Raw genomic sequence first — 11127 nt, forward strand, 5'->3', positions numbered from 1 at the left:
CCTCCAAAAGTCTGCGACCTCTTAAAATAGCCGCTTTTCTATTTTTGGCGTTCGGTCGACTCGACTTGCGCGCCAATATACCTGCGAGAACAAGGTAAAAACGTGATCGCGAAGCGATCCGTAGAGGTTAGATTTTATTTTTCAGCTGTCTTCAACTGAACATAACTCCCAAACGGAGCCAAAAATGCCCAAGTCCGTCTCACACAATCTAGTTGCCCTCGCTGCGCTCTTCGACGACTATGTGATGGAAAATTTCCATAGCCTGCTCTGATTTGCTGAAAATCAACCTGCAAAACAGCATTTTCTACAAAAACGATGCAAAAACAGCAAATCCAACTTTTTTCTTAATCTTTGACCCTCAACTAGCATCAAAACATCAAAATCTCTAAAGACTCAAAGAACCAAAGTTGTTCCTTATAACGCAGGCTTCAATCGCTTCATACATCACTTTTTCAAAATCCCACGTTAACACCTTCAAAAGTGCCCCAGAAAGTGCCTTCCGGATCCAAAAAATTTATCGGACGAAAACAATCCACACATCCTTCTACATAGTGGACTAACTTTAAAACGACCAAAACTTCCTAGAAAACAAAATTTATTACTAAAACACCTCAAAATCAAGTCTTGTTACAGTTGTGGAGGGCGGCCACGGTCGGTTGTCGTTGTCTGTCCATGTTGTGCACAAGAAAGCGCGTCTATCTTCTTTTGTTGCACAGTGGAGACGTCGCTGTCTGTGGAACGTGTGAGAGAAGCAAAACGTCACACACATATGCAACCTACTTTTTGCCTCCTCCCAAAAATAGCTCAGATACCAATGAAAGGATGGTGGTAATACGTGTGCTAGTCTCCACCCAACCGTGCTATCTTATAGGCTACCCCTAGCATACACACCGATCGGCCGTGCCGGTGACCTTGCCCATAGGACCCATGTCCTTACATGAATGCATCTTCAAAATAATTGTCCTTTGACTATGATATATTTAAGTAAATTTCATGAACTTTTATCAACTCCTTGAGAATATTGTCAAGTCAAAGTAAAGAGGTGGTTGTGCCGGGGGGGGGGGGGGGACTACACCCATTGCTGTGTAGAATGTTAGTTGTGCATCGAAGCCAGAGCTAAAGTAGGTGAAGTTTTCATGGGATGACATGTACTCTATTGCCTCCTCTAAATGTTTATACATTTCTTCTATGAATGTGGAACACATGTAATTGTGATTGTGAATACTAGCCCTACAAGAATTGGATGGGCCATTGGGAAAGATGATGATAATGGCAAGCGATGATATAGTGAGATTTGGAGAAAAGGCCCTAGCTTCTCATCAACGCAATTATCCACATGTGAAAAGGGAATTTTGGGGAGCAGTTACAGCCCTAAAATGTGATAAAGAATATTTGACAGGTGCAAATGTAGTAGTGGAGACTAATTGTCTTCCTCTTCTTGGAATGATCACAAGCTGCTCAACTCCAGACATTGCTATATTGAGATGGAGCAAGATATGAAAATGAAGAAGAGATGGTTATTGTGTTGGAGCTATATATGGCTCACTCTACTCAACTTGGTCCCCGAGGGATTCACTCTATATACAAAAGACGACGCTGGTGCAGCTAAAGTTGGTCGAGGCTAGCAGGTGGTCTATGCCAGGCAAAGGGTGCAGTCAAGTGCAGTGTAAAAGGCTAGGGCAGGTGCCAAGGCCCTTGGCGGCCAAAGGATAGTGGGAATGTATGCTTAAAGCGGTTAAGTAGCCAAAAAGGCTGCAGGATAGTCCAGATGGGATGGCGGATGAAGATGTCCAAAATGTCAAGTCAAAGATCTAGAATGTAGAGTTTAGCGTGCTCTAGAAGCCGGTCCAGAAGGTTCATTAAACGGGGCCCGGGTGCTCAAGATATTGCAGTTTAAAGAAAGAGTATGTTGCAGATCCCCGATGGACAGGGCAGTAGGCGATAGGTGACCCGGGATGATGTCAGTGTATATGTGTGTAGTGCTCAAGTTGTGGAGTATGCCTATCTTCTCGGATTGCGAATTGGAGCTCTGGATAGCAAGATATGGTCAGTTGAAGATTTTCCGTGGATCAGCTCTATGCTCATTTGACCGCATTGAAAAATGTGCCATTTGGCGTTTTTTGAGCCTCGCCTAGATTGTTGAAGGTAGTATGCACTATGTGGAGTTAGTCAAAACCGACCGCGCGTGATTCCGAGCCTCGAGCACCAAGTTACGGCTTGGGAAAACCTAAGGCAGTTGAAGATGAAGAATTGGTAGGTGTTTTTCATCATTTTTTGCAGCCTCGAATGGCAGTCCTAAAAACCTCAGCAAGCGGCAAGGTTTTTATGGGCCGGGTCCGGCATGGCTTAGTGGCACGAAGTTCCAACCAAGGAACAGGATATGAGGGCCAAGGGAAGGAAGCCATAAAATCATGGTGATTCTAGGTATTTTTTTGGGAAAGTTTTGGTGAGCCTGAGACCATGGAGCAAGGGGCTTCCATGTGGCCGACTGATTTACCCACATGAGGGCGCACGGTGCTTCGATCCGGAGTATAAGAGCTGGATGGGGACACCCTCTATGTGCATCCAAAGGAGCGAGCTCCTCTTGTGGTCCGTGGCCATGGCCATGAGCGCTGGGCACTGTGCAGTCGAAGGCAGTGGCGCGGGGCGGCGCTGCAGGGCGTACCCGCGGCGGTTTTGGCCGGTGAGGCGGCGCGGGGAGCAAACCGCTCGCCTGCGAGTTGGAGGGGATGAGGTGGTAGGTGTAGTTCCCGCGGCCGTTGGGCCCTAGAGATTTTGAAGTAGAGAGGGAGGGCAATAGTGACATCACTATTGCCTCCCCCCCTTAGGTAAGAGGTGAGTCCCACAGGAGGAGAGAGAGAGAGAGAGAGAGAGAGAGAGAGAGAGGAAAACTCGGAGGCCGTCAAGGGAGCAAGGTAAAGCAAGGGCCAAATTTGTCATAAGGTTGGAAGAAAAGAAAGTTCCAAGGCCGGGCAAGGGCAAAGGGCATGGCCATCCGAGCAAATCAAAGGGTGCAAAGCCAAGCCAAGTGCAAGGCCAAAAGAGGACAAAGAGGAGCCGGATAAGGAGTGAAGGTCAAAGTCAAAAATTGAGCAGTATAAAGCTATTTCAAAAGAGGGTAAAAAGTGAAAAATAAAAAATAAAAAATGAAATTCCAAGGGCAATAGCGACATCGCTAATGCCCCCGTCCCAAGTGCAAAGAGTGAAGAACAAAGAGATAGAGAAAAGCGGTGCCCTCTTTCCCAAAAGATACCAATTCAAGATGCCAAGTGGACCAATTAAATTGTAAATTCCCGAATTAAACTCCCCCCTATAAAAGTAAAAAATGAATCAAATTTGGGGCTTTTGTTTGGCCTTTTGAGGTGCCGTTTGAAGCCTCCAAAGTGGAGTTCTCTAGCAAGCTAGCCCCTTTGTAACTTTTGTTTGAAAATTGCCATGGTGATGGCATTGCAAGCCTGTGTATGTGTTTTCTGAAGTGCAATCAAGCCACAATTTACTCCCGTGTCGTTGTTTCCCCTTCCCCACTTCTCTTTCTCCTGCTTTCATGGTTCTCCTCTGTGCCGGCTGTGTGGAAGTGTGTGCCCCCCCCCTGACCGACAATGTTTTGAGTGAGAGAGTGAGATCAAGTGTCTATGTTCGTGCGTAAGGGTGGAAACAGACAGTGGTTGTAGGTGCACCTTGTGTGGTGGTTTTGTGGAGTGTGTAAGCAGTAGATATCGAACACGCTGTGATCTGCTAGTGTGAGTTGTGTGTTTGAAGGTGTTTTCTGAGAGGATAGGGGTGCTGTGAATACCCTGAGCTATAGAGAGGCCCTTGTGTTTGTGCTGGGTGTGTTCCCCATTCCCCCTCTCCATCTTTTGGTGCCCCGACGGAGGAGCACACTGATTGATCCTAGTTAATCGAAAGGAAGCAGTTTTTTGTGTTGGAAGTCATGACAGCGAGAAGCTATGGACCAATTTTCACAGGAGAAGAGAGACCTAATAAGTGGATGTCAGGTTTTGAGTTGTACATGCTATTGTTGCGTATGCGAACGAGGATAGCAAGATGCAGACTTTTCCTTTGGTGATGCATAGTAGAGGTAAACCATGGTACGACGCATTGGAAGGTGAGCCGAAGCAAGCATGGCTGGCTCTACAAGAAAGGTTTCTTCACGACTTTTACAGGGAGACTTCCCCAATCAAAATGGATGCAAAGCTGAAGGCGCTTAAGCAAGATATAAGTGAAGACTTCAATCTGTTTTTGGGTCATTTTGAAGAGTGTTGGGCAGAGCTAGCGGCAGCCATGCAATTGGCTAATGGAGATTAGTTCAAGCTAGACAAATTCATGGCGTTTCTGCATCCCAAGGTGAGAGAGAAATTTGATTTTGAGAGCCCAGAGAATTACAATGGTGCGTTGGCCATTGCACTATCGAAGAGCAGAAAGATAAAGAAGAAGAAAGAGAGGGCGTGTCACGGTACGACATGATGTATGTGAGATGAGAAATGCGTCCAAATCATGGGCTGATATATGTAAGGATAATGTGGTTTCTACATCTCCTATCACGCAAGCCGTTGTCCAAGCAAAGAATGTAGAGCATGTGGACATTCAAGATTTGCAAGAATGGCAAAAACGCTCAAAGAACATCGTCATTTGTGGAATCAAGGAGGAAAGCATGGAAATACCCCAATTTCTTGCGGTTGCTATTGAAGAGTTTTTTGCTAATATTTTGGCATGTTTGGATTCATGACTTATGGTGCACATAGAGTTGGAAAAGAAGGAGTCCCTTGCTCGGGAGAAAGACCTATTGTATGTACCATGGCTGATGAGGTAAAGAGAAAGATCATCCTTGATAATAGTTGGATCTACCTCAAAGAAATGGGTTGTAATGTATATGAGGATTGCACTCTTATGCAAAAAAATTTACGTCGCAAAGAATATGAGGAAAGAACCCAGAAGGTCAAGGTGTCATCTCAAGAAGAAAAGTCACTTGAGGAGGATTCAAGTCCACCCAACAAATAGGGACACATGATCTATGAGACCAACTCACGCTTGCGAATAAGATTTTTGAATTGTAACGGCTATCCATGGAGTGTGGGAATTGGCATTGATGGGCTTACCAGTGACTTTGATGTAATACTTCTTGTCCAAACATGGGAGCATGATGCGCAACGAATTCTTGGATTTGACAAATACGATGTGCATTCTTTGATGTGGACAAAAAATGCAAAGCAACATAGAGGCCAAGGAGGTGTAGCATGTATGATAAAAAAGGGTATGAAAGATGTTTCCATTGTCAAAGAAGACAAGTATAAATGCTACTTATGGCTGAAAATCAGCCCACCCAATGGTCAAGTCATGTTTATGGCTGGCTGCTACATTCCTCACTATGACTCCAACTTTTATGCTCGCTTCAATATGGATAGAGATCAGCCCTTTGTTGAACTAGAGGAAGACATTGCTCATTACAAGGACCAGGGTGAAGTCATTGCATTTGGAAACATGAATGCTCGCACAAATACGTTACAACATGACACACAACCAGTTGACATGCCGCATGTCTCAAGAAGAATAAATGACTCATACATGTATAATCAAAGTTATAATGATGCAAAAGAATTGGATCACTCTAAAAAGTTACTTCTACATATGTGCAATAGTACCGGAACGCTCATTGCAAATGGTGTATCTTTATGGCAAGGCACCGATGACTTTACATGTAGAAAGCACAATGGTGATAGCGTGTTTGACTATATGTTGTTTTCATAAGCCACTCTAGAATTCATACAAAGATTTACACTTGGTGAATGGAATTCAAAATCGGATCATAGGATGCTTTGTATTCACCTCAAGTGTGGTAAAAGACCTGAGCATGTAGACTCCAATCATTCGTACCTACGTCTAGACTTCAAAAAAGCACTTATATATGTTGATATGGTGGACCAAATGTTCAGCATGACAAAGAATCAAGAGAGGCAACATTAGAATTCAAGTGGAAAGTTTTTAAAGAAGTAATTTTCTCTTGTGCAAAGGAATGCTTTTCCGGTGAAACACATGTCTTGCCAAAAATCTAAGAAGGGTAGCACAAAGAAGAAATGGTTCGACATGGAATGTAGTCAAGCTCGAAAACACTTACTAAGGTTGGATGCAAGCAAAGATAAGGAAGGTTACTTGGAACATTCACACACATGCAACGCACTTGTTCAAAAAAAGAGGAGAAGGTGGGAAGTCGAAAAACAACTTCTTTTAGCGCAAGAGAAATCACATGCATGTGGCAAGTTTTGGCGAAATCTAAAAGGAAAGCGTGTTGAGAGCTTTGGTGACTTGAATCTTGAGGATATATATATGCATTGTAAGAACCTCTATGAGAAACTCCATGTTGATAAGATAGAGTGTTGTAGCTCCTTTCCATTTATGCCGCCCTTCTTTACCATTGAAGATGTATGTTGCGCTCTTGAGGAACTTGCTACTCGCAAGGCAAGGGACCTTCAAGGTGTCAAGGCTGAATTGATTAAATGGACAAGCAAGAAAACATGCTATTGGATAGGAGATATGTTTAACCTTGCAGTTCATTATGGCATGCCTCATAATTGGAGTGAAAATTGGATCAAACCTTAGCACAAAGGAGGAAATCGATGTAAAAAATGTGAACAACTATCGCACTATAATGGTCGGTTCTTTGATAGCAAAGTTATTTGGATGTATCATGAAGATGAAGATAAGTGAATGAGCTGAGCAGAATGACAAACGTGCGCTAGGCCAAGCAGGGTTTTGAAAGCATCATAGCACTATTGATCACCTTGTCACTCTTCGAGTTCTTATGGAAGCGTCTCGATTGAAAGGAAAAAGTTGTATTGTTGCTTTGTAGACTTCAAGAAAGCTTCTGACATGGTACCGCGAGGAAATCCTTGGAGACGTATGCAAAGCCGTCAAGTGCCAAGAGAATTATACATGCAGTCTTTCGCATCTACCAAAAATTGATATGTCGACTACGCATGGGAGATGGAATTCAAAATTTTTTGTAAGCACCATTGGTGTCAAACAAGGATTCCCACTTTCCCCAACCCTCTTTGGGCTACTCATTGATGAATTGGAATACATGGTTCTTGATTTTATGCAACAAGAAGGCATAGAAGAGGTTAAGATCATAAATGCAGTAATCATGCTTTTGCTTTATGCCGATGATGTAGTGCTCTTGGCACATACGTTAGAAGATGCACAAAAGCTTATGAGTGTCTTGGAACGCTTTTACCTACATAGCGGGCTGATCTAGTGAATGGATCCAAAACCAAGGTTATTCTTGTAAAGACCCTCAATAATGAAAATCCATGCATTGTATACAACAATGAGCAACTTGAAATGGTAGATAGCTTCAAGTACCTTGGCCTTGAGGTTCCATCCAATCATAGATGGAAGGATTTCTCAATGCGTCACTTGGAAGCCAAAAAGAGGGCTTATTATGCATTTGAGAACATGTGCAATGCTGGAGAGATCAAGTGTTGGAATCTCAAAAAGTACCTCTTTGACACATTGGTGATACCGGTGCTTCTTTATGGAGTGGAAGTGTGGGGTGGTAGCATCGGGAAGTCTAATTGGAAAGTGTACGAGAATGTCTAAAAGCGTTTTCTCCTCAACTTTCTCCAAGTGAATACACAAACACCCTAAATGCTCTTACTTCTTGAGTCCCAATAGCTTCCCATTGAGGTCGTGGGCATGCAAAGGGTTGTGGATTACATGCTTAAGACACAACGTAGTCCTTTGTATCAACTTCCTAGAATCGCATCTGAACCAAGTCAAAAGGTCCAAAAGACATGCAATAGCAAAATACTAACTTTGGGGTGGATGCTTGATATCAAGAAATGGTTTGGAAGATGGGATGTATGTCATGTTGAGATGTCGAGCTCTACACCTTGAGCTGGCATCCACTACGGGTCTTGGCCGCTTACGGCATTTACTCACTGGCACGTTAGGTGACCGACAAAGAGGATCTCTGCCAGTGATTCTACAGCTGGACTACACTTATAGTGCCAGCCTAGTACGCTTCTAGCGAGTTCACACTTAGTGACCGCATGTACATATGTGCTACTTTTCAGCTTTAGCACTTAGTCATTTTGTACTCTCTTTTCTGTGAAGAAGAAGAAGAAGTTTTCCATCTCTGTGTGCTTTGTGCTTGTCTTGTGTAGCTCTCTTGCATCCTCATTCTTTACATGGTATTAGAGCCTGGTGCAGGCAAGAGAGTCTAAGAGAGCAAGAGCATCACAATCCCTTCGTTCGCAATCCACGACCAGATGCCGAAGTTTCTGAACAGGTCTCCAAAGTGCAGTATACAGAGATTTACTGTACAAGTACAGTGGTTGTATGTACGCTTGATTGTGGACACTCGTTGAGTGTAGAAAGCGTTACAGAAACCACGATAGCAGGTTTAGCAGATTTGCAGGTTTTTGCAGATTGCAGCTATTTTGTCTTAGTGCTTCAAGATGTCTGACGGTTTCAGTCAGATTGTTACTGAGAAGCTTGAGAAAAATAACTACCCTGCATGGAAGTTCAGAATAACAAATTTCCTAAAAGGAAAAGGTTATTGGGACTATGGAGAAGGAGACAATGAAAAGGAACCAGAGATTCCCGAGGCAAATGCTACAGCAGAACAAAGGAAAGCTTTGAGGAACTGGCAACAAGGCCAGAGCAAAGTGATGTATTGGCTTTCTATGAGCATCACAGATGGCATGATGGGCTATCTACAGGATGCTGAAACCCCCGCCATTGCATGGAAAAACTTAGGCAGAGTGTTCGAGGTGAACACCAAGGCCAGGAAGCTTCAACTAAAGTCGGAGCTAAATCAGGTTAAGAGGAACAACCTCTCCATCAATGATTATGCTTTGAAGATCAAGAGTATCATTGAGGCTCTTGGATCTATTAAAGTCTCAGTGGAAGACGATGACATTGTCCGTGCATGTTTGGATGGTCTAGGAGATGAGTATGTACATTTTAGGTCTTCCATGAATACAAGAGACGACATCCCCGTGTTCCAAGATTTGATTTCTATGCTTATTCTTGAGGAGAAGAACCTTGACACATCTTCTTCTCATGGCAGAAATTATTCTGAACAGGCCTTCTATTCTAACTCCAACAGAGGTAGAGGTAGAGGTCGTGGTCGAGGCCCAAGGGGTTGCAGGGGCCAATTTCTGGAAGGTCAATCAAATCAAAACAATACAGGTGGCAGGGGAAACCAGTCTCAAGGCAGGGGGAGTCAAAGAGGTCGTGGTGCAGGATCAAGCAGGCAGCAACATACTCCAGATAGTAGAGAATGTTGGACTTGTGGTGAAAGAGGTCACATGTCACGTGACTGTCCAAAGGGAAAAGCAAGTAGAAAGAGAGAACAGGGCAACTATGCATCTACTAGCAGAGATGCAGATGACAGCAAAAATGAGCGCATGTTTGTTATGCAGCATGTAATGAATACAATGACTGCAGAGAATTCCACCCAAGATGATGTTTGGTATGTGGATTCAGGTGCCTCTAATCACATGACATCTCGTGGAGAGTGGTTTAGAGATATGCGCAAACCAGATGTGTCAGGCTATGTGCAAACAGGAGATGACACAGCTCACCCCATTGCTCATGTAGGGGACATACCTCTAAATACGAAGAGTGGGAAATCAAAGTACTTAGCAGATGTACTTCATGTCCCAAACATTACAAAGAATCTTGTTTCTGTTGGACAAATGGTTGAGCAGGGTTTGCAGGTTCGCTTCAATTCAAATGGCTGTTATGTAGAAGATTTCCAGAATGGCTGTAAGCTGATCACAGAGGGCAAATGTGTGGGCAGAATGTTTACGCTGAATGTAGACATGCCTGAGGTAAAAGCTGCATTATTTGCACAGGGCACAGGTGTTGTGGCTGATGTTGACATTTGGCACAAACGCATTGGCCATGTCAATGAGCAGAGATTGCGCAGCATGCAATCAAAACAGATTGTAAAAGGTTTGCCCAAATTCAAGGTGGATGGTATGCATAAAGTGTGTGCAGCATGCCAGTTTGGAAAACAGTCAAAGGGCTCATTTCCACATGAGCGCAGTGTATGTAAAAGGCCACTTGAGGTGGTGCACACAGATGTTTGGGGTCCAACCGATACTGCAAGTATACATGGCTGCAGGTATTATGTCTCTTTCATTGATGACCATACAAGGAAAGTATGGGTCTACTTCATGCGTAACAAAAGTGAAGTGTTTGGTCACTTTCAAGACTTCAAAGTCATGATTGAGAAGGAGACAGATATGCAAATCAAGACATTGAGGTCAGATGGAGGGGGAGAGTACTTCTCCAATGATTTTTCAGATTTTCTGCGAATGCATGGTATACACAGGCAGTTTACATGCAGATATACTCCACAACAGAATGGGGTCAGAGAAAGGAAAAACAGGCACATTGCAGAGGTTGCACGTGCATTGATGAATGAGAAGAACATGCCTCATCATTTCTGGGCTGAAGCTGTAAATACAGCTGTGTACATTATGAACAGGACACCTACAGCTGCGGTGCATGATGTAACACCTGAGGAAAAGTTTACAGGTACAAAGCCTGATTTGGCACACTTGAAAGTGTTTGGCTGCATAGCTTACGTGCATGTACCAGATGAGTTGCGTAGGAAATTGGATCCTAAAGCAGAGAAATGTATTCTTGTGGGATATTCCCTTGAACAAAAGGGGTACAGGTGCTACAATCCTACTACACGAGAATTACGAGTGAGCAGAGATGTAGTCTTTGATGAGATGAGCAGCTGGTACAGTAATGCACATGGCACTATTGGGGCTGATGTAAAAGATGATGTGGTTGTACAAAATGTGAGGCCACAGTCACAGGTTTTGAGTGGACCACAAGAGTCCTCTTCTCGTGGCTCTGTTGAGAAACCATGGAATGGTAGACTACGTACGCAGGTTACTCCACCAATAGGTACAGGGAATGTATCACGAAAAGGAAAGAAAAAGGTTGATGAACCTCCCTTTATGGTTGATGCATCATCAGGTTTTTCACATGTAGACATGGATTCAGATGGTTCTGAACAAAGTCTTGATGAGGAATTTGGAATTCCGGCTGTCAGGACACCTGGTGTAAGGAAAGTACAAGAAGATGCTAGGGGGCAAAGGAGTGACT

This window comes from Adiantum capillus-veneris, chromosome 6 (genome assembly GCF_014529385.1).
Source record: "Adiantum capillus-veneris isolate H3 chromosome 6, ASM1452938v2, whole genome shotgun sequence".
Classification (NCBI taxonomy): domain Eukaryota; kingdom Viridiplantae; phylum Streptophyta; class Polypodiopsida; order Polypodiales; family Pteridaceae; genus Adiantum; species Adiantum capillus-veneris.